Source organism: Ambystoma mexicanum, chromosome 10, assembly GCF_040938575.1.
Source record: "Ambystoma mexicanum isolate Mex_15411 chromosome 10, UKY_AmexF1_1, whole genome shotgun sequence".
NCBI classification, from domain to species: Eukaryota; Metazoa; Chordata; class Amphibia; order Caudata; family Ambystomatidae; genus Ambystoma; species Ambystoma mexicanum.
Window position 1 is genome coordinate 639285969 of NC_090932.1, and position 25368 is coordinate 639311336.

Below are 25368 nucleotides of genomic sequence, written 5' to 3' on the forward strand. Positions count from 1 at the left end.
ATGAACAACAGCAGCTGTAACCCATAACATTTACACCATCTGCGCCCAAATGCAAGTAGGTCTGCCATATATATAAAAATCAAAACTTAAAACCAAATACTACTTGCTACATGTATTCTGTATATATGTTTAAATAGGCCGTACTGCTGCTTACTGCATGCATACCGTATTATTTTACATGCATGAAATTACCTCTTAATACATATTTTTTGCACTGTCCATAATTTGCAGATGCAATCTTTTTCTGGGCTAAAAGCTTTTCGCCGAGAATTTACCGTTTACCTACATATCAGAATGAGCGTGAAAGTGACACGTCGCAAACTCTGCACACAAATTGCATTAACTTGAACTTGCTGAGTAGGGCCCATCGAGTATTCATCACCCATGCATACAATATTTCTGCGTTTCATGATCACTTGAATTCCATGTCCATTTAATGCAATAAAAAAATCTGTTTTAGTGTATTTAGTAAACTTTGACATTTAATGCATCTTCAGATGGAATTTATGTCGAGCTATAAAAAGGTTACCTTACAAAGTGGAAGTGTAAAAAATATTGCTGCCGGTGATAAAAGCTTCTTTAATGCAAGTAATTAATTGCTAGCGGAATGGAAACTGGAAGTGACAGTCAACCAGTATCTTACAAAGCACTGGAAAATTAAAGGACGTGGAATTTGTTCCATTACATTATTATTTCTCATTTCCTAATCGCGCCATGTGCGCTTTAAATTAATCTGAATTACAGGTTTTCAAATCAAGATGAGAGGATTTAAAAACGCACATTATTGAATGTTCCCTGCAACAATTTTATCAGGTGTCACATGCTGTACAGGCTACTTTAAAGTGCTAGAAGGGCACTTTGCATAAATGCGTGCTGTATCGTTCAGGTAAAATACAATGGGGATGTAAAACACATGCAGTATAAAATTATATGAGGCATGACATATAATTAGTACCCGGTGGTCCGCCTACGGGATACACTAACGTGATTGGCCCGTGGACGCACGTACGTGCCTGCATTTGTTCCCGGCGGGGGGGTGTGGCTGCCCCTTAGCCAATGAAGAGGCTCGAAATGGGGCAATCCCCGCTCCGAGCCTCGAGCCTCCCCAAGGCTGGAGGCTGCCTTTGTCCCCCGCCGGGGACTCGGGTATGTCTTTTTTCTCCACCCCCCTCCCCTGCAAACTATCCTCTCCCCGCACTCCCAACCCCACTTAACTTCTTTTTCTTTTTCTCGGGAGTGAACGCGCTGGGAACACTGTTCCCAGCGCGTCCGCTCCCGATGGCCGCCCTGGAAAGGGAAAACGAACTACGTTTTCCCATTCCCAGCAGCCATTTTATTTGACTTTTTCAGAAAAAAATGCCATTAGTACCCCGATCTAACGAGCCGGGGTACTAATGGCTATAAGACCCTCGGCGGCGGGTCAATACCACCCACGGTAATGCCCCCGGGGCCTCGTTAACTAGGGGCCAATACCAGGGGCGGTATTGGCCCACCGCCTCGGGTCTTTTTGCCACAATAAGGATGGCTTGTAGAATGAGGTAGAACAACCGTCCTTCCTTTTATATTTAAGTTTTCAGACAAGAAAGATCCTGGTTTCTGATTATTTTACACGTAGCACTTTCCCCCAAAATAGGTAGATTTTCTCTGACCAATGGACGTTTGTGTAGCAAGGGATTAGTGAGGGGTGGGCTTCAGGGGGTGCATAGAACATTTACACCTAAATGCTGAATGCACATTGAAGACCCCTAGGATCCTGTTGCGTGTAGGTTCTTCTCCCTTTGTAGGTGTATAGCTTACTCTAGCAGCTCTCTTTTGTAGTAGTTGCAGTCCTGTATATTTGTTCTTGGGTAAGGTGTACAGGGCACTTCAAAAGCCTGTTGTTTTCTTATTTCTATAACAGGCACTGTGTCTATGTCTTGTGGCAAGTGCATGCACCCTCGTAATTTAGTGACTGTGGGTAGATAGGTAGCGAAGTAGGACAGAGATGCAGCACTAATCCTTTGTAGCCTTCATCTCGCAACGTTCCCCAGGGATTGTCAGGGCACAACTGCCCCCTTTGGTGCAACTGCCAAGTAGAACACAATGCTTGGAATCGGTGAATTCGAGTTGTACAGATGTGTAAGATTTATAGGAGCTCATCACAGGAGGTAAGAAAAGCACTGGAGAGCTTCTGTGGGAGCTGGGTGTGACTGCTAAGGCAAACATATTAGTAGTAAGTGCGCCATAACTAATGCATACAAAAGGAAATCAGAAAACACTAAGCATTTAGACGAGAGTGGCATGCAGAAATATTACTTGACATGTACACATGCCACATTTAAAATATCTTTCAGGAGATATGGTGCTTGAAAAAAGAGATATTTTTAAATAATCTTTCTTAAAAATATAGCAAAAAAATATAAAAATATAAACAGCATACAATGACCAAATAATAAACCAACATTTAAAGAAGTGAACAGAAATTGAAAAGGTTTAAAAAAGAAAGGTAAAACCAACAGTAACTATTCAAAAGAACTTATTCCAAATGTAATGCATAAAAATAATGATAAAAGAAGACATTTAGAAGAAATAATTGGGAATCATTTTTTTTTTAGTTAATGCATAAAAGTTCACAACACGTTTTGCATGGTTTTGCATTGTAGCACATAAAATCAGTACAAGTTTAAAATGTATCATATAAATAATCAAATAGACACCTATATTCTAATATTTCCTAAAACTTTCATATAAATTCAGTACATCTAAAATTACACATGACAGCGCCATACACAAGCAATAGTCCAATCAACCGGGAGAGCGGAACTTGAAAGTACTCCTCCTTTCCTAGAAGCCCTGGAATGGGGGTCTAAGCATCTGGAGGACCAGATCAACCAAATCTCCCAGTTTTGCTACATTGAACCAATCAAACCGTATTTGAAACCATGTTTAACGCACTCAAACCAAAGGGCTTTCCATTTCCAGGTGCTGCATTTGTCACTGCATCAAACTCGAACTACTGCTACTTTGCACTTGTCAAACTGGCTCGCTGCTGCAAATGCCAAACGTAGCATTTTGCCTGTTGGCTCGAACAACCTGCTTGCCGCTGTGGACCAAATTTGAACTGTTGTTTCTTCAAACCCTGCATCAGAGCACCAAGATCACCACATCGAACTGACAGACCTCGACCTGATCCGCTGGAGCATCTTGTTACTCAACAAGCTAAACCAGCAGTTACCAACGTCTCGAACCACCTTGACCACCTCGACTTCCAATCTGATCCTAATGTACCATCTGAACTGCTTGACCCGATCGCCTCATTCCAACCAGATCAATCTCCCAAAGCGAACCATCAAGACTCTAGATCACTGCTTGACCCAGCATGGGTCGCAGCAACCAAAACGTGGTTCGACCTGCAATGCAGCACAGCTGGAAACCTTGCTGAATACTGTCAAACCACCTAAAAACAGGGGAAAGTTACTATCACCCATAACTGCTCCTCTGGTCCATCCTTGGGCCATAGAGACTGTTTAGGTCATGTGTACAAAATTTCTCCACTGAACATCATATCAATTTGAACTCCTTCTTTTCATTGCTCACAGTGCTCCATCTTCCTACCTTTGCATTTTGTGTTCTCTCTTACAGGGGTGAGTGTGTATAGTGTTTTTAATAGTTATTTCTACATTGGTGTGTTTAATTTAAGTATATATATTTTTATATAATGTATATTACACAGCCACATTAGTGGCTGTGTAGTTATGATTAAGTTGCTAATCCCATAGGAAGAGCTCTTTTTGGGTGGCTTATAACTTCGCTCTCCCTGGACGAATCCTCACCAAACTTTGCAACAAAAAAAAGTATATGGCCCACTCTGAATTTATTTGCAAAGTTTGGTGAAGTTTGGTCCGGCGGGGGCAAACTTATAGGGGGGTCCCAAAATGTATTTTTTCCCATAGATTGAATGGGGAAAAAACTTTGCGCACGCCTACAGCCCAAACCACTGGATGGATTTTCACCACATTTGCGGCAGGAGCAGTGGCTTGGTCCTGAAAGTGTGCTTTTGTAAATTTGGTGAAAATCCATCCAGTAGATTTTTTAAAATAATCAAAAAGTAGGTCTAAAAAAATGAGTAATATCTATGTCCGCTCCGCGGACACACTTCCCTGTTCACTGCATGGACAGGACACTGATTGGTTAATTGGTTTGCGTTATGTCCACGGAGATGTGACGTGTTCGCTGATTGGATGGTGAAGAGCGTGAAGTGCGTCAGATTGTTCCGATACACCCACCATCTTGGATCCGCCGACAGCGCAGCGCCGAACAGAGGCAAAATGCAATTTTGGGGAGTGTTTTGGTGTGCAAGAGTGCTTGGGGAGGTTTGGGCAGTAAGAGATGGGTCAAATAATGTATTTGTTTAGGTGGCAGGTGCCCCTGATATGTTTGCCATGCACGCGGACAGCTGCGCTGTTCGGGATGTCCGTAATTAGTCAAAATGAGGGGTGTCCTAAGGACACTATTCCCGTCCGTGTTGTCTGCAGGCAAGTTGAAACTGTTCTAAGGACAGGCGCGGTGTCCGCAGACATAAAAAAATGCCCATATGGCATAGTTAAAATGTTTGATTCTATGGGTGTGATCTATGGGTGTGATATGCCGCAGTGGTTGTGGCCAGGACCTAGAGTCTTGGCTGCAGGCGGTGGTTGTGGCCAGGGCCTAGAGTCTTGGGTGCAGGGCCGAAGGCATATCACACCCATAGATCACACCCATAGAATCGAATATCTATCAGATATTTGCAAATCTACAGTTTGTGTACTGTTTGATTTGTATAGTTTGTATGTGAAGTTTTGGCTACGTCATGTCATTAAGATTGTAGAGTTTGGTAACAAGCACTGCAGTATAACATATCCATGGAAGTAAACATTTTGTGTTGTGGTGTATGGTTAGATGTTTGCTTCAATTGTTCTGTTATGCAGCAGTATTTATGTGTTCTATCAGAATATACTTACTGTTTGATTTTTTGTGATTGGATATATTTTTTTCATGAGTTGGGAGCAGATATTCTTTTCCAATTTATGTGATAAAAGAAAAGATCATGTAAGTGTTGCAAAATAGACATTTCAGCTTTTTTTTCCAACCTTCATATTTAGTAGTTTACAAACCAGTGTACTGTGTAATTTGCTCAGTTTCTGTGTTTGTTTTTTAAACCATTGGGTCTGCGGGAAAAAAATCCATGTTGGATTAAAAAAAACCTTTTTTGTTATGCTACAGTATATTTGTTTGTTTGGTTTCAGTGTTCGCTTGTTGTTTCTGGCTAATGTTATATCTGTTGGCTTGTTGCAGATTATTAAATACCTGTTGTTGAATTTTAACTGGTTATAGTTTTTTATTTATATTCTCAAGTTGCTGATCTATCTGTTGGGTTGTTGCAGATTTTAGGAGCACTTAGATACATGGCATATTTTAACTGTTTGTTTCTTCTTAACATTTAGTGGTATTGATTTATCTGTTTGGTTGTTATAGAATCTCGGGGCAGTTAGATACCTGTTGGTGTATTCTGTTTATAGTTTTTTAATTGAAGTTTTATTAATGTTTATGCACAGATTAGTTATTAGTGGTATTGATTTATTTGTTTGGTTGTTGAAAAATCTTGGAGCAGTTAGACTTTAAGTACTAAGGTATTGCATTTTGGTTTTAAGAAGATTAAATAAGCGTTTATAAGATTTGCTGGTAATATCTGCTTTAGAGTAATGGTACTATCATTACATTCAAACCATCCACAATTCTTTTTTATATATGCAGTGCAGTGACCTGCATTGGTTGTGCCTCCTGCGTGGTAGATTATACCTATTGTTGTGAAGGTTTTCTTACCAAGCGATACTTGACCATGTGTGAATCCAGTCAGCTTGCAGTTGTTTATGGTACCATCTGCATTGTAACGTAGAAGCATTAATATTACATATTGACTATGTGTTTGTATTAGTAAGGTGGAGCGATTATCTGAATTGCAGGTAGTACATAATCTACCATGGTTTGCATTTTGTACAGGTTGCTAAAATGGAACGGATTCACAATTAGGTATGGATACATACACGAAGCGCTCATTAGGGATTAGTTCCTGTGCCACATTGTTGCAGAGATTGCATGTATGTTTCCACATGTATGAAATCTGGAAGATTGTATTTAAAGGTATGTTTTTGTCTTCCAGTACTTGTTGTAAGTACATTAGAAATTACATTAGAAATTCTTGTGGATCTTCTTGTGAGTTTATAGTGAATTTCACCATTTCAGCAAAGTAGTCCAATTCTTGTCTTATTCCATGAACACCATAATTGTTGTCAGGATTGTTGGTTGCGTTTCTATGAAGGAATAACATTTGCGAACACAATTGGTCTGTACTGTGTAAGTAAATGTTGTCAACAACTGGTGGAAATTGAAATAGAATAATGATTGCTACATTTGCGTAGCAATTTACACCAGTTGTATTTGAAAATTTGAATGGACCAGATAGTTCTGTGCACAAGTCATTTTTTCGGAGTGTGTGTTGCTGCTTTGAAGAAGTACCTGAGTTACTTTGAGTAATAGATTCCTCTTTGGTTGAGGTAATTGATGAAGTATTAGCTTCTTTTACTCTCTGTGGAGGATTTGCAGTGAGATCCTGTTGCATTTCTGTTTGAATTAGTTTTATTTTACAACGTTTTCCTTTTTGTGGAACAGGATATGTTTTTAGATGGGGGTGTATAGTGAACGTAGTCTATTGTATTCTAAAATGCAAGGAATATCAGCGTTTACTTTACTTGCATCAAAGTTGATTAGAAATGGACCTTGAAGTGTACGTAAACGTGATAGTGCTATGTAGCTCATGCCTTCTTTAAAGACTGTGTTCCCAATATCTGTCAATGCTTTATCTAGGGTAAGACCTTGTGATTTGTGAATGGTGACTCCGTATCCTAGAGTTAGAGAAAATTGTTCTCTGCGTACATACATGTCTTTGAAAAGAAGAAATCAAGCTGTTGAGCGCCCTATCCTTTTTACTTCTGAAAGTTTGTCAAAGAGAATATTGACAAACTGAATGTTGTTGTCACGTGGGTATGTTTGAAAGTCAACAACTGTACCCAGTGCTCCATTAACTAGTCCGTGCTCCATGTCAAGGTTACGTTTAAGCATTACTCTACAATTTAAGGATAATTTTTATATTTTCTCCAAACCAGCTGTGTTGGAGATAGAATGTTCTAAGGTATTTAGTCTTGTTGTGGCTTGTTGACACATGGGAAGTGTCATACCATGTACGTCCAGTTTGTCTGTGGAGCAAATTTCAATTATTGGTTGCATTTCTTTTTTCAACATTGTTTCATTGAATTTGGAACAGCTTGCAAGAGTTGGCATTAAGGACATACAATTGACATTTTTGTGTGCTAATTGTTCCACGACATCAGTAGCACATGAGTTATGGCCATAAAGTGCATGGATGTGCCGGGTTTTTAATATTGCTCGCGTAAGTGAGGTCTGCAGATTGGCGGATGTTTTCTGTTAATTTTACGGCAGAGTTTGTGTCCTAAGGTTTTAAAAATAGGTTCACCTTTCACTGGTGTCAATTGAAGAAGATCTCCGAAAACAATAATGTGTTTTCCTCCAAAGAGCTCTTCGTAGTTTGTTTTAAGTACTTCTTGTAATCTTAGGTGAATCAAAACCAACATTAGGTTGGAGACCATGCTCACTTCATCTATTAAAAGCATTTTCATTTGTTTTAGCACTCTGCGTAGTTCCATTGCAGCTTCTGTAGAAAGTTTGTAATATTCTAATTTGTTTTGGTGTTCTACCGGAAGGAGTAGTAATCGGTGTAAAGTGACACCGCCTATGTTGTAGGCAGCTAAACCTGTGGGGGCAGTTACAACAGCTGACAGTTTGTTATTTGTCAATTGTTGAAGGAACTTGCTAATGATTTTGATTAAGAATGTTTGCCTGAGCCAGCTTCACCACTTACGTATAGTAGTATAGGTTTGTAATTTTGGCAGGTACATTCTTTATTTTCATGTTGTACACCATGTGCAATTTGTTTTGTTACTTCTTGAAAAATTGTACGCCGCTCTTCGTTCAATTTTGATTGTAGTTCAGTTAAGTCTTCTGTATCTTCTTCATAGTGACACTGGTGTTCTTTATTTCTGTCATACCTAATTCTGCCCCATTTGCTATTAGTGGCTGTCCCAGTGGTTCTTGGCTTCCCGTTACAGAAGTTTGACTACTGTCGAGAGTGTTCTTATCTAGTTGGGCCTGGAGTTCTTCTTCGTGTTGCTGTTCATTGTGCAACATTGTTTTGTACTGTGTAAAGTTTACATCGGTGATAGTGCTTTCATTTGCTTGAAAGCGTCTTCTTAGGAGTCAGTTTTCTAGTATCTCTTTTTCTTTTCTCCATGGTTTAAAAAGTTTTAGCAGGAACATGTAATATAGTTATTTATGTTGAGGAGTTTTTAATGACAATTTGATATGATTAATTAAGCTTGTTTTGGTAAGTTTCACTGAGCTGCCTTCACAATTTGTCACTCTATATCTACCTTTTTTTCATCAGGTTTTATATTATTTTTGTATGTGGAGTTTTGGGCTATGTGGTATAGACACATGGTTTCCAAAGTGGTACTCCTGTTTGGGTAGTATGTGTCTAGTAAATTGTTTTTCAAAATGTCTTGGCAGTTGGGATCATTTTTGGCGATTGCTTCTATGCCGTCGTATGATTTGAGAACTATTTTTCTAGATTTAGCAGGACTAAGACTTAGCCATACTATATTTTCAGATTTTCCATACAAAGCAGTACCGGTTAAATGATCTGCAGCTTCATAGGAGCCACATTCTCTATCAGAGAGCATTTTTATGCCTAAGCTGTACAATTTCTGAGATAGTGTTTTGTCCGATGATAGGTCATTCCAGAGGTCTTGAAGCTCTGTTTTTTCTGCTTTGGTTAAGTATGCTGTAACATATCGTGCAACTGCAGTGGAATTGTCTGCAATGTACTGCACATCTATGTTTGCATTCCATAAGAGGGCAATGATTGCATTGGAATCATTGATATATTTTGCTTCTTCTTTTCTTTTTATGTAATATGTGTTCTTAGGTGATTTTCCTTAACACTATGGGCCTCATTATGACAATGGAGGTAACCATGGTGCTATTAGCGACATGGCTGCCTCCAAAATCGTGTCCGGGTTCGGTCTGGTGGAGTGGGGACTTACCGGGACATTCCGCCCTAGGCAGATCCGTTAAGTCCCCATTCCAAATGCCATTCCCCATTCCCATTTGAGCCCCCATAGAGCTCAATGGGAAGGGGGAAGGCGCTAATAACGGGCCCGCAAATTGCTTGCCCGTTATTAGCTCAAAGGTCCCTTAACGGGTCCTGTAAAGAACGGCTGGTCACACCAGCCGTTCCAGGTGGGACCCACTAAGGGACCTCGGAATAGGGCGGTAAGGGATTACCGGCACCATCTCCTTACCAGTGCCTGGTATCCCTTACCGCCCAACTCATAATGACCCCTATGTCTAACTGAAGACATGAAGTTGTTCACTTCCGCTGTTTCTGTAATGGTCTAGTATTTGCCTTTGTTTTTGTATTTGCAACAACAATATTTGCCACATTTGTGTCTTTGAAATTGTACAATTTGTGCATGAAGATCACTATTTGTTGCTTTCAATGGAATTTCACAAGTGACATATTTTTTGATAAACTGTAAAACAGTGGCATCACTGTCTTGACCAAATTTAGGAGCATCTTTAATCCATAAAAGCATGTGGATATGTGGTGCTCCTCTGGCTTGGTATTCTTTTCTCCAAAGGAAGTGTTGCACTTCTCCGAGGCGAGGAACACTTTTATTACAAATAAAGTATAGCATAGCAATGAAACGATGATGTAAATATCTTGAAACATTAACAGGTTCTAGAGAGCAAAGTTCTCCGGGTGTTAGTATATCTGTTTGTTTTGGTTTTGTTTGATATGCGTAAGAAATCATGTAAATCTTTCCATGCATATTCTGCACAACTAAATGTAACAAACCAAGTGGGTGGGCCAAGGTTTCTTATCATACAACGCACATCCCTGTGACATCGGAACCAGTACTCTTTCGTACCACGCATGTTTGCTAACAGATTCATAATGCTTGATTGTAAAACCTCATCTTTTTCTTGCACTTTTTGTATTAATTGCGTAGTTGACATATTTTGAAAGTGGGTTCCTGATTTCAATCTGTGTGCAACTCCGTATCATAGAGTTGCTAGTTCACTTTCAAAGAGTAGGTGGAATATGTATTCCACATTTTGTCTAAATCTGGGATCTTCAGAATACATTCGTAATGAGCCGTATTCTGATGCTGTTATCTGAATAGGTCTATCATCGTACCTTCCTCCTTTGCCAGAAGGAAAGAGTAGAAGAAAAGCACGTGCTTCTATACTTTTTTCTCACATGCTGATTGGTGATCCTTTGGTTTGTCGCATTTGGTACGTTTCTAGTGCATCATCTATGGTGTCATTAAAGTGTAATGGATGAATTGTATAATGGTCTAAAATATTGGATACTGTTGCCAATTTTTTTTTTCTTTTGTAGGTACACCATTTACTAAGACAATTAAAGATTGCTCTATTGGACGTTGCACTCCCAGATTGTGCACATTTATTTTTAGATCTAATGTTAAATAAACTACTTTGCCATGAATGCCTTTCACCAATTCAGAAGGAGGTAATTTAGCTGCTTTTGGTTGAAGGCGTATTATTGCTTGAAATGGGTGCACTGTTTGAATTATGATGCTCTCATGTAAATTGAGTTGTTGGAGGGGTTTTGGTAGTGGGAATAATTCCAAGTTATTTGTTTTCTGCTATAAGGTAGAGAGCTAATTCAAACCATTTGAAATCTTCATTGTCTTCTTTTTTGTATGTAACGTCTATAGTTTTTGTGTTACTTTTATAAAAAATTCTGCAACAACACACACACACATGGTTTGGTACTTCAGTGGATATACTTTTACATTTTAGTATTTCTTTTTTGTCGGTGTGTAGTAGAAGGTTTTCATGTGTAGAATTGTTGCTAGTCTGTTGTAAAGCTATTGCAAATGTAAGTGGCTTTCACTTCCAAAATATTTTTTCTGGATATGCTTGTTTTCTTCAAGTAGGTCTTTGGCTGTACCATGTAGAAGATTGTTATTTAAATTGACTAGTGCTAAAGTAGAACTTTTAGCATAGTACAGTTTATAGACTAGATTTCTTATAGTTAAATGATGTGTTGATATCATTTTGATATGATGGAAGGTGCTTTTGCCAATAGGTCCTGATATGCAGGCTAATGAATGTCCTTGTAATCTTGTGTATTTGCACACTGGGAAGGTATCCATATTTTGCAGCAGTTCCATTTTGATTTTGTCTTTGCCTTTCACATACTGATTGAGGAACTGGCGTAAAGATTTGAAAGATTTTTTGGGAATGTTACACATTGGCGTGCATGGCCATTTGTATACTGGACGTTCTGGTTCAGTTGAATGGAGAGGTAATTCTGAGTTTTCTGGGAATATTTTTGTAAGCAGTATTTCTTGTTGCATTATGGTATTATTAAGTTTTTCATAACCTCGTCCACTGCTATGTATGGCAATTGTGTTTGGTTGGTTTTGTTGGTATGCTTCTTCATTAAAATATGGTTTGCTGCTCGTGGTGTGACTCCATTCACCTCCACAGATATTTAAGAAGTTATTTTTGTTGACATTCCATTTATTGAGACGTCTTTTTTGTAACTTAGTAGTTCATTTTGTTAGTGGTTTCATTCTGTTCAACACTAAAATAAAGCTTTGTTTGTGAAGGATTGCACTGCCTATCAAAGCTTCTAAGAATAATTTTCTACGGCAGGTTTTAAGGGTTGTGCATGATTTGTCTCCTGTTTTTATAAGATTCTGAAGGACTCTGTGGTGGAACATTTTTGCTAAAATACTTTTTTTGGTATGGTTACTTGCTGGTATATCAAGATTTATAGCAGCAGTTTTAGCAGTAGTGGTAGCTGAATTCTTGTTAATCATTTTCTGTTTTCGTTTTTCATTTTGATAGAGGAGGCAAACTTTCTGTACTGGAAGCTTGTTTGTTTCGCTAACTGACTATATTAGCTGTTTTGTTTGAACTTTTTGTACAAGCTCTGCTAGAGATGGGTACTTATTTTAGACACTTTTATTTTCATTTGCTCTATTTCTGCGTTGCTTTCTATGGACATGCTTTTTGATAGGCATTCTTTGGGTCTGTTGAAAAAAAAGAAGGTATGGGTTGGGCCGTTCTGCAATGTATGTGTGCTGTGTGCATGAGTGTCTGAGTATGATGTTAAAGATGTATGTGGTGGTGTGTGATTGTGCATTGGGCAGCTACAATTAGTTGGGAAGGCTATTCTTCTATGTGTGTGTTAGTATACTGCGGTTCAGATGACAGTAGAAAGTGAGGTATAAAATTAAAGCAGTTCTTTGTTTTGTATTACTAACATTCTAGGGGTTGCGTTATGTTATTTGTGTTCCAAAAAACGGGGATTTGTGTGCCATTCTGCCTGCTAATCCCTGTTTAATAAGAGGGGATTTGTGGGCAGAATGGTTCAGAAATCTGTTTTTCGGTGCACAAATTACATGAATGAATCACACAGTGTGTCTAAGTAACAGTAAGAATATTGAGGTAGTATTGTACTTACACTTTTTTTGTGGAATGAGCAGGTTTCTTCGGATATGCTGTTTGTAGTTCAGATGATGCTGATTTTCAGGAGAGTGGTCTTCACAGCAATTGTAAAAGAAAGAAGTTAGTAATTTTGTGTGTTTATAGCACTGATGTTAATTTAGACTTGCTTTTTATGTTTTTGCAGTAGTATTCTGGTTTAATATCTGAACATAGTGTATGCATGCATTTCATTTGACCATGTGCAGCCTTTATATTTTATTTACAGTATGTTAGTTCATCATGGTTTGCAAATGAGTAGAATATTAAGTGTATGAACTTCACTTGTTTTTTTAAAGCTGTGTTGTAGATAGAAGGCAGGTTTGGAAGTGACAGTTGATTATAGTAGATGGGAAAAATTGCAATGAGTTCATTTTATAGGTTATACAGGTTTAGTGGCATTACTCTGTTTATATGCATTCGTAAGAGTTGTACATGTACTGTGAATAAAATATGCACACCTGTAGTTTGTATTCATGCATTTGGATATGCATGCAGCTGTAAGTAGAAATCTTGGAGACTTTTAGAGTAGTTTTTGTAGTAGGTGCTTTCCAATGATATGAGACTTGTACTCAGAGCGATCAACAGTACATTTGAAGTGTGGAACACTGATGATGGAGTTAGATGTTGAGGTCTTGGATGAGATTGGTGGATGGTTGTGTGACTGCTTAGCTGTATCCAATGAGGGAATGACACCGAGAGTGATGTGGAAAGGGTAGAAGGGCTGGCTAAGAGTAACGCGCTTCGCGGACACAGCGGCTGTCCACGGTTAGGGAATCCCACCAAGGTTTTCCAGCAAATCCAGCATGGAAAGGGGACTGTAGGGATCAGCGAATCAGATGTTGAGGTTGTGGATTTGAGTTGAAAGAGACTGTGTGAAGTGAAGATGGCAGAGGTGGAGAAAGTCAGAATGTTGGTGCTTGGAGATATGTTTGTGCATGCTTTATGCTGAATGCAGGCATGTGGCAAACAATTTCGATGTTAAAGGAGTGGAGGTGGTGTGGGGCACTGTGCCTGATTGCAATGTACAGGGAATTGTACAAGTTTGTGAAGATATGGGCAGGATGAACAGTCCCCATCTGGTAGTTTTGCACTATGGTGCTTTTCATTTGGGCTATGTCAGTGCCCCTACTTTGTTGGCAGATTTGGAACACTTGGTTCAAGCTGTAATTAACATCCTTCCAAATGCCAAAGTAATTGTTTCTGGATTACTAGCTAGGGCAATATGGGACTATAGTACCGTTTTTTGTCCTCAGCAAAACATTGGTAGGTGTGCAATTAACCAAGGCATGTGTGCTTTCATGCTTAGAGCTGGTATGTTTTTCTGTAATATTGAGAATATTGATTCCGGTAATACTGTTTATTTTAAAGAAGATGGCATTTCCTTATCTTTTTTGGGAAATGCTATGCTGTTTTGGAATATAAGGGTTGCTTTGGAGAAGGTTATGTGAAGATTTTAGTAGTAAAGTAAGAAGACAAAACCCTCAAAAAAATACAAAATAACAGGTGTCTGTCGAGCATCTGCAAAAAAACAAAAAAAATGTCTCTTTTCAGATCCAAACTCAAAGGGGAAATGGGGCACACTATTTAATTTTACATTCACCATGCTCAGATTTTCGATATGTCCATGGATATGGCGGTAGTCTGCGGACAGCGCATATCACATTCAGGGGTTTTGGGGTGGAGAGGCATGCAAATGAGAATGAACAGAGCAAGGGATTGGTCAGTAAAGTTTACTGGGTGTGTTGTGTAAGGAGAGAGTTTGTCAGAACGTGTTTTTCCTGAGAGAAGAACAGATAGCTATAGCTGTGTGTTTCCGAAAACAGATTATCTGGATTTTGAGAAACTCATGGGTACATTGGTTGGAGGTGCATGCAGAACACCGTGGAGTAGCTGCAGATCTTGGATTCCCTCATGTGGAAGTGCACTGACATGGAGTGCGTGGAATGAAGTGGCTGGACTTGGTACCTCTCTGTGCTACTTTATAGACAGAGTATCATCCAAACATTATTATAATTCATTGTGGAGGGAACAGTTTAGGACATGTGTCTGGAATTTTTTGCAATTTGCAATGAAAGAAGGACTTGGGAAGGTCATGGACATGTTTCCAAATTCCCAAGTAATTTTTTCTCGTATTGCGCAAAGACAAATGTGGCTGCGTTCTTCTTCATTTGGTCCACAAATGGAGAAAGCGAGGCACAATGTCAATAAGGTTGTTTGTGCCTTTCTAAGAGATGTTGGCATGTCCTCTTTTCACAATGAAAATATTATGTTTCATAGCACATACATTTTTCGCAGAGATGGAGTCCATCTTACTTATGCTGGCAATCAGATTTTTTTGAGAAATGTACAAAATGCATTGAAACCTTTTTTGGAATTACAGTCATATATTTTGCAGTATATGTTGATGATTTCAAGTTTTTCAAACAAACAAAAACACCACCAAAAGGCTCTTTTCAGAGCCACCACTTCCTCCCAGAGAAAAGTGCATTGGTTTTGCTAGGGCAGCACCCTAAAACTTTATATGTCCTAGAACTGTATGTGGACTTCCAAAAAATGCACAGGGCCATGCACTGTTTATTTGCCACTTACATTTTAAACTGTGAAAGGCGGCTCTGAAAAGAGCCTTTTTTTTATTTTTGTTCTTTTATATTTCTTTTGTTTTTTTTTACACACGACACACTAGGAGAGGAGGGGAAAGGAGGGTAATGAATGGACACCAACCACAGGGATAAGAAAGGGCAGGTGGATAGAGGAAGATGTAGGGTGGGCCTTAGTTAGGTAGGTAGCAGGCCTTCTGGTGCTCCGTCACTGCAGTCTCAAAAGCACTTCGAAGACTCTCCCCCCTGCAGAGTACTGCATTGCAGTACATACACAATATTGTGACCCCCGAAAGGTAAGGGTCAACAGCATCGTGAATGGCCTGTGAAGCAACTGGAGGGATGCGCTCTCCCACAGGAGTGTCTCTTGTGGTGAGTGGAGCGGAAATGGAGCATGTGGTAGAGGAGCTCAACCTACTACATTCATCACAATGTACAACCTTGCAAATGGCCCCACCGTGGAACGACTTCAGGTGTCACTTCATGGATGTCGTACCAAAGCTGTACGAACCACGTTTCCCATGACTCAGCACCATTTTGCACTGGTTGCAGGTGACCTTGTTCCCACATGGTTTTGGTACGTTACCATGAATGGTAAACAACCGCCACACCCAAGACTCCCGGCGAGTGCTGGTAGTAGGGAATTCCTCTACCTCATCCTCTTCATCCTCGTCCTCTACATCCTCACACCTGTTCCCGTCTGCAGGCCCTTGGGGAGGTGGTGGTGGTGGAGGGGTTGGCGGTGGTGCTTAGACAGATGTAGCAACAGCAGCCATGGATGCCATAAGGGTTGATGAGATAATCTCAGCAAGAGCAGCAAAGGCAGCAGAAGTCAATCTGCAATAGCCAGAAGCACAATGAAGATCAGCTCTGGGGTGTGGCCTTTTATAGGGGTGGAGAGGTGACTTTGCGGACAGATCGAACACCCCAAAAAGGTTCAAAAAGTTCCAAAAAGTATGTGGAATGCCAGGTTCAATGTCTGGTACATGTGCAATGGTGAATTTCTACAGTAAAATAATTTGGATTGTCCGCGGACACCCTAACTGACTTTAAAAAAAAAATAAGACACAAAGGATTGAATTAAAAGACACATCATATTTTTTTTTATTATATTCAGATACAAAATTTATGAAAGAGAGGGGGAAGCAGAAACTGACACAAATACAGGGGAGTTAGGGGTTTGGAGAGGATGAAGGGATAGAAGTCTCATCATAACATTTTTCTTAGTGGTGAGGGTTTGGGGATAGTTGACTGGGACATGGAGAGGGGAACAGGTAGACGTGGGACAATGGTATTTATTTTTTTCTTTTATGTGGTCCTCCACAAAATGTTTCAAAAGATTGAGCATGTCAATTTTTTCTTCCATGTGCTGCAGAATATTTTCCAATGTATCTTTTGGTGTATTATTTTCAATGTTTTTATGGTCTGTTAAAAAATATATATATATGTTAGGTACACATAAAGTAATGATTATTAATTTGCTTATAAAGAGAAGTGTCTACCATTAGTATTACTGTCTTCAGACATATCCTCACGTGGGAAATTTTCCTCAAGCCATTCCAAAAGTACTGGACATTTCTGTGTAAAAAACAAAAATATATTAATTTTAGTGTACCTAATACAAACAGTTTAGAAATATATAAGAAAAATGAAGTTTACTTACTAGTTTCTGGTAAGTTATGTTCTTACTGTTGTGTAGGTCTGCTGTTGCTCCTAGCTGTGCAGTTTCTGTGAGGTAATTATGTTGGAGGCATATCTTTTTTGTTTTGGTATATTCCATTTTAGTACATGTGGTATTTAAATGGATGGTTGATGTGTTAGATATATAGGTTCTACTTCTTGTTTATTATTACATATAATGTGTTTATGTGCTGTTTTTGAACTTGTGCAGTGTTTATATGGCATGATAGAACAATTTAAGATACCCCCCCCGAGTGTTTGGGTAGTATTGATGTTCGCGGACATACGCACAGTCGCGGACATCAAAATCATTAGCGGGAGGCTCACTTTGTTCTATGTTACATGTATATAAATTAAGGGAATCCTAGTAAACATCTATAAAATTCACACTGTGAAAATGTATATTCAGTAAAAAAAACTTTGATAAAGGGAGGTTATGGTTAAGTTGCTCTACTAAAAACCTGTGAAATTCAGTAAAAAACTTTGTTAAAGGGACGTTATGGTTCCAAGTAAAACCGAAAAACCCCTGAATTCACCAGTTATGGTAATCTGAGCTACCATAACTCGCACCACCACCGTGCACTGCTAAGACTAACACCCAGGACATCAAGTAGTAGGGTCACGTTGGGTCACTACTAGATCACAATCTCACTCCTTCTGAGAGTATAAGTTTACCCTCGGCACGCGTTACCAGAAAAGGTGAAGGAGACATATCTCGTAGCTCTGTCTATTTTACCTTTATCTGACCCTCCAGCTTATAGCAATTTAGCGATCCCACAAATATTCTGCAAAAACACCAATTCTTTTTAATAAGGGCAAAACCAGCAGTTTTTGCAAAGAACACCAGTGCAAATGGCAATTCTTGCAAAAACACTGTTTAAACAAATAAGACACAAGGGGCCAGTTTGTCAAAACTTTCTTTGACACAAGAAATGACATGTGCAAGCACATCTCATCACTTGAGCCAACAATTGAGCAGCCCAATCCACAAAGGGCATATGAAAGGGTACATCTTATATGCGCCCATTCAGATGGTCTTTTTCAACTCTTTGTGCAAATCAGCTGACATTTCTGTGTATTTAAAAGCAAATCACAAATTTAGAAACAGGATGTGCTTTTAAATGTGCAGAAACTATAGGCAACCCTATGCACCTGCTTTGAATATGCGCACAGGGGGTGCCACTGCATGACAGGTTTGTTCCTGACCCTGTCATGCAAGTTTTCTTTTAAGTGTGACAGCAGATATATGAACCACTGCTATCTCACTTGCATTTCTGTTCCTCAAATGGGATATAAATGCACTTTACAGTAAGGGCCCGTCACAGTGAAATTTGCTGGGAGCCTGTAGAACATTGTCCGGAGGGCACTACCGACACTAACTCATTCAAGGTGAGTGGTCAGAGCTCTATTTGCTCTACAGCTCAGCCCTGTGGCAATTTGCAGGTCACCTTTGAGAATATTGTGACCTGCTCATTTAAAAAAAATGAGTTATCTAAAATAGCATATACTCTGCTCTATTTTTAGATTCCCTATTTTTTGATGATTTGGGCCAAAATCAACATTTAAAAAAAATGGTCACAATATGAGAGGCAAAGGAGAGAGTGGGAGTGGTGGGTGAGATGTGGAGTGATAGGCAAGAACGCAGAGGGAGAGCAGTTTGTCAGAGGGGGAAACAGTGGGCAAGAGAGCTGAGAGGAAACAGTGGGGTGGAGGGCCAGAAATCACAGAGGGAGCAGTGTTCCAGAAATCAGAGAGGGAGCAGAGATACAGAAGGTAGAGGGAGCATGGGCTTAGGGGGAAAAGTTGGCCAGAAAGCATAGAGGGAGCAGTTGGCCGGAAAGAGGTAGTAAACTGCAGATTGGAAGAACATATGAGGGAAGAGTGCAACAGAATGGGAGAAAAGATGCAAGATACAGAAGCAGCCCAAAAGAATGAAGGACTGATACTGCATGAGGAATTGGGGCATAAGGTGTGAGCTGGGAGTATGATTTGGAGTGTAACAGGGACTGGGGAGTGCACATTGTGACTTGGCAATGTGACAGAGAGTGGTATTGGGGGAGTTTTCCACCCTAATGATCCTAAGGCCCTTTATGCAAAAAATCTGGTGACTTGCTTGTCAGAACTTTCGCTGGGCCTAGGCAACCATCTTCCCATTCATGAGAGTGGTAATCTACTTGATCTTATTTTGCTGAAGCTGGTAAGGTCTCTAGCGGCACACTGGTGCTGGTAACCTGGTCTGACAATTTTCTGGTCCCCTTCCTGGTTCAAGTCTCTCCCTGATGCTCTAACTCATCTCATGGGCTATAACTTCGTAGACAGTGTCATAAGGGCCATCAGTCAGGCATGACAGAGTCTTTTTGTGAGGAGCACCAGCTTTCCAGGGAGAGAGGTGATGATCCTATTTACTCCCTACTCAATGTCTTAGAAAGGGTTGCTGATAAATTGCCCCGTTGCTCCCTCGTTTCAGTAGAACAAGACCCTGTGAGATGTGGTGTATTCTGGAGCTAAGAGCCCAGAGACAAGTCTGTATATGCCTGGTAAGAAAATGGTGCATGATGTATGATGCAGCCACACGCAATTATTATAAGCAAGATGTGCTCTGCTACCACCAGATGATTTGATCCGCAAAAGCAACATATTATGAAACTCGGCTTGCCGAGCCACCTTGTGCCTCTAGAGAATTGTTCTGGGTAGCTAAGGAGCGATCAGTTTGTACGACTGGGAATTCTGTGAAACAACCTGATGCTCAGTTGAGATGCAATGAGATTAGTACTTTTTTCCAGGAAAGAATTGCTGATTTCTGTAAGGCTATTGAAAATTGTCAAAGGGGACAGATGGTCGTACTGACCCAGGATAGAACTGTCTTTCCCTCTGCATCCTTGACAAATAACTTTGAACTTCACCCTATAACAGGCTAAATTATTGAGAAGGCTGTTCTGAGCCTTACATCAGCCTCCGAACTGGATGCTGTTCCGCTGTATATCCTGAAAGCCTTGGCTTATCGAGCTATTGGCATGCTGACTGAAGCCGTCCAGTATTCTTTCTTGATGGGTGTGGTCCCACCTGCTCTGAAGCATGCAGTGGTCCTGCCCATTTTGGAGAAAGCTAACTTGGACACCAGACTGCTGGCAAACTATAGACCTGTTTCCCTGCTTGATGAAGTTTCTGGAGGCAGTGATTACTCCCCAGGTTTCATCGTTCCTGGAAGAAAATGGTGGTCTGCATCCATTCCAGTCAGGATTTTGCCCTAAGATGCAGACTGATTCCGTGATGATCTCCCTACTGGACACCCTGGCACTGCTTCAGGATCATGGAGAGACTGAAGTTCTTATCCTCCTAGATCTCTCAGTGACTTTTTATACTGTGGAACATGAGATTTTCTGGCCAGACTTGAGCAAGCAGGCATAACTGGCCCCATTCTTGCATGGTTCTGCTCTTTCCTGGCAGGTCACTCACAAACGATCTCCTTTCAGATCTGCCACTCTTCGCGGCTGGAGTTACTCTGTGGTGTTCCAGATGGGTCAGCCCTTTCTCTTCTTTTTAATTTATACGTGGGACTCCTTGCAGATCCTCATCACTGCATGTGGAGTCCTCTTTTACTCCTATGTGGATGATAAGCAGCTTATATTTCGGTTGGACTCCCCGAAGGCTGCTCCACCCAAAAAGCTGCAAGGCTGTTTAGAGAAAGTGGTTGGACCCCAGGAAAGAGACCAACTCTGGAACTCTCAATACTGGCCGCAGTCACTTGGCCCCTGTCCATCCCCTTGTGTCTCAGTGAAAGGCCTAGGAGTTAAACTCCTACCTAATGGGTCACGTGAAGCACAGATCTCTGCTATTTGCAGCACTGGGTTTGGAATGCTGAATGCTTTAAGGAAAATTCTCCCCCTGCTCCCCACTGAAAAAACAGATAACTCTGGTGAAATCCACCATAATTGGTTTGTTGGACTATTGTAATGGCATCTATCTGGGAAAACCTAAGTACCAGATTCAGTGGATGCAAGTCCTGCAGAACGCTGCAGCTCGATTGGCGCATGAGGTGCCTTGGCTGACTTCTTCTCTGGCCTTGTGCACTGCACTGGCTTCAAGTGGTGGCTCGTATTGAGTCAAAGATCTTGTGTGTTGTTAATTGAGTCGTCCACAATGTGGGCCCTCACTTTTTAGAAAAATAAACTGCAAAGATACTGTCCAATGAGAAATCTACGATCAGACTCTCATCAGCTTCTCAGGATCCCTAAATTTTGCCGGAAACGTCTGGGTGATCGCACCTTTTCAGTGCTGGCACCCAGGCTATGGAATGTCCTCCCGCTAGGCTTAAGAATTCTGGCTGACTATTTTCCCTTGAAGAGAGCCCTCAAGATGCATGTGTTTCCTCTCTGTTAGAGCATTTGGCACATGAGTACTCTTAGCCTGCCCCCCGCTTCCGCTCAGCGCCTAGACGCCCTATGGCCTGTCTGCAATGTATGTGTGCTGTGTGCATGAGTGTCTGAGTATGATGTTAAAGATGTATGTGGTGGTGTGTGATTGTGCATTGGGCAGCTACAATTAGTTGGGAAGGCTATTCTTCTATGTGTGTGGTAGTATACTGCGGTTCAGATGACAGTAGAAAGTGAGGTATAAAATTAAAGCAGTTCTTTGTTTTGTATTACTAACATTCTAGGGGTTGCGTTATGTTATTTGTGTTCCAAAAAACGGGGATTTGTGTGCCATTCTGCCTGCTAATCCCTGTTTAATAAGAGGGGATTTGTGGGCAGAATGGTTCAGAAATCTGTTTTTCGGTGCACAAATTACATGAATGAATCACACAGTGTGTCTAAGTAACAGTAAGAATATTGAGGTAGTATTGTACTTACACTTTTTTTGTGGAATGAGCAGGTTTCTTCGGATATGCTGTTTGTAGTTCAGATGATGCTGATTTTCAGGAGAGTGGTCTTCACAGCAATTGTAAAAGAAAGAAGTTAGTAATTTTGTGTGTTTATAGCACTGATGTTAATTTAGACTTGCTTTTTATGTTTTTGCAGTAGTATTCTGGTTTAATATCTGAACATAGTGTATGCATGCATTTCATTTGACCATGTGCAGCCTTTATATTTTATTTACAGTATGTTAGTTCATCATGGTTTGCAAATGAGTAGAATATTAAGTGTATGAACTTCACTTGTTTTTTTAAAGCTGTGTTGTAGATAGAAGGCAGGTTTGGAAGTGACAGTTGATTATAGTAGATGGGAAAAATTGCAATGAGTTCATTTTATAGGTTATACAGGTTTAGTGGCATTACTCTGTTTATATGCATTCGTAAGAGTTGTACATGTACTGTGAATAAAATATGCATACCTGTAGTTTGTATTCATGCATTTGGATATGCATGCAGCTGTAAGTAGAAATCATGGAGACTTTTAGAGTAGTTTTTGTAGTAGGTGCTTTCCAATGATATGAGACTTGTACTCAGAGCGATCAACAGTACATTTGAAGTGCGGAACACTGATGATGGAGTTAGATGTTGAGGTCTTGGATGAGATTGGTGGATGGTTGTGTGACTGCTTAGCTGTATCCAATGAGGGAATGACACCGAGAGTGATGTGGAAAGGGTAGAAGGGCTGGCTAAGAGTAACGCGCTTCGCGGACACAGCGGCTGTCCACGGTTAGGGCGTCCCACCAAGGTTTTCCAGCAAATCCAGCATGGAAAGGGGACTGTAGGGATCAGCGAATCAGATGTTGAGGTTGTGGATTTGAGTTGAAAGAGACTGTGTGAAGTGAAGATGGCAGAGGTGGAGAAAGTCAGAATGTTGGTGCTTGGAGATATGTTTGTGCATGCTTTACAGCAGTATGCTGAATGCAGGCATGTGGCAAACAATTTCGATGTTAAAGGAGTGGAGGTGGTGTGGGGCACTGTGCCTGATTGCAATGTACAGGGAATTGTACAAGTTTGTGAAGATATGGGCAGGATGAACAGTCCCCATCTGGTAGTTTTGCACTATGGTGCTTTTCATTTGGGCTATGTCAGTGCCCCTACTTTGTTGGCAGATTTGGAACACTTGGTTCAAGCTGTAATTAACATCCTTCCAAATGCCAAAGTAATTGTTTCTGGATTACTAGCTAGGGCAATATGAGACTATAGTACCGTTTTTTGTCCTCAGCAAAACATTGGTAGGTGTGCAATTAACCAAGGCATGTGTGCTTTCATGCTTAGAGCTGGTATGTTTTTCTGTAATATTGAGAATATTGATTCCGGTAATACTGTTTATTTTAAAGAAGATGGCATTTCCTTATCTTTTTTGGGAAATGCTATGCTGTTTTGGAATATAAGGGTTGCTTTGGAGAAGGTTATGTGAAGATTTTAGTAGTAAAGTAAGAAGACAAAACCCTCAAAAAAATACAAAATAACAGGTGTCTGTCGAGCATCTGCAAAAAAACAAAAAAAATGTCTCTTTTGAGATCCAAACTCAAAGGGGAAGTGGGGCACACTATTTAATTTTACATTCACCACGCTCAGATTTTCGATATGTCCATGGATATGGCGGTAGTCTGCGGACAGCGCATATCACATTCAGGGGTTTTGGGGTGGAGAGGCATGCAAATGAGAATGAACAGAGCAAGGGATTGGTCAGTAAAGTTTACTGGGTGTGTTGTGTAAGGAGAGAGTTTGTCAGAACGTGTTTTTCCTGAGAGAAGAACAGATAGCTATAGCTGTGTGTTTCCGAAAACAGATTATCTGGATTTTGAGAAACTCATGGGTACATTGGTTGGAGGTGCATGCAGAACACTGTGGAGTAGCTGCAGATCTTGGATTCCCTCATGTGGAAGTGCACTGACATGGAGTGCGTGGAATGAAGTGGCTGGACTTGGTACCTCTCTGTGCTACTTTATAGACAGAGTATCATCCAAACATTATTATAATTCATTGTGGAGGGAACAGTTTAGGACATGTGTCTGGAATTTCTTTGCAATTTGCAATGAAAGAAGGACTTGGGAAGGTCATGGACATGCTTCCAAATTCCCAAGTAATTTTTTCTCGTATTGCGCAAAGACAAATGTGGCTGCGTTCTTCTTCATTTGGTCCACAAATGGAGAAAGCGAGGCACAATGTCAATAAGGTTGTTTGTGCCTTTCTAAGAGATGTTGGCATGTCCTCTTTTCACAATGAAAATATTATGTTTCATAGCACATACATTTTTCGCAGAGATGGAGTCCATCTTACTTATGCTGGCAATCAGATTTTTTTGAGAAATGTACAAAATGCATTGAAACCTTTTTTGGAATTACAGTCATATATTTTGCAGTATATGTTGATGATTTCAAGTTTTTCAAACAAACAAAAACACCACCAAAAGGCTCTTTTCAGAGCCACCACTTCCTCCCAGAGAAAAGTGCATTGGTTTTGCTAGGGCAGCACCCTAAAACTTTATATGTCCTAGAACTGTATGTGGACTTCCAAAAAATGCACAGGGCCATGCACTGTTTATTTGCCACTTACATTTTAAACTGTGAAAGGTGGCTCTGAAAAGAGCCTTTTTTTATTTTTGTTCTTTTATATTTCTTTTGTTTTTTTTTACACACGACACACTAGGAGAGGAGGGGAAAGGAGGGTAATGAATGGACACCAACCACAGGGATAAGAAAGGGCAGGTGGATAGAGGAAGATGTAGGGTGGGCCTTAGTTAGGTAGGTAGCAGGCCTTCTGGTGCTCCGTCACTGCAGTCTCAAAAGCACTTCGAAGACTCTCCCCCCTGCAGAGTACTGCATTGCAGTACATACACAATATTGTGACCCCCGAAAGGTAAGGGTCAACAGCATCGTGAATGGCCTGTGAAGCAACTGGAGGGATGCGCTCTCCCACAGGAGTGTCTCTTGTGGTGAGTGGAGCGGAAATGGAGCATGTGGTAGAGGAGCTCAACCTACTACATTCATCACAATGTACAACCTTGCAAATGGCCCCACCGTGGAACGACTTCAGGTGTCACTTCATGGATGTCGTACCAAAGCTGTACGAACCACGTCTCCCATGACTCAGCACCATTTTGCACTGGTTGCAGGTGACCTTGTTCCCATATGGTTTTGGTACGTTACCATGAATGGTAAACAACCGCCACACCCAAGACTCCCGGCGAGTGCTGGTAGTAGGGAATTCCTCTACCTCATCCTCTTCATCCTCGTCCTCTACATCCTCACACCTGTTCCCGTCTGCAGGCCCTTGGGGAGGTGGTGGTGGTGGAGGGGTTGGCGGTGGTGCTTAGACAGATGTAGCAACAGCAGCCATGGATGCCATAAGGGTTGATGAGATAATCTCAGCAAGAGCAGTAAAAGGCAGCAGAAGTCAATCTGCAATAGCCAGAAGCACAATGAAGATCAGCTCTGGGGTGTGGCCTTTTATAGGGGTGGAGAGGTGACTTTGCGGACAGATCGAACACCCCAAAAA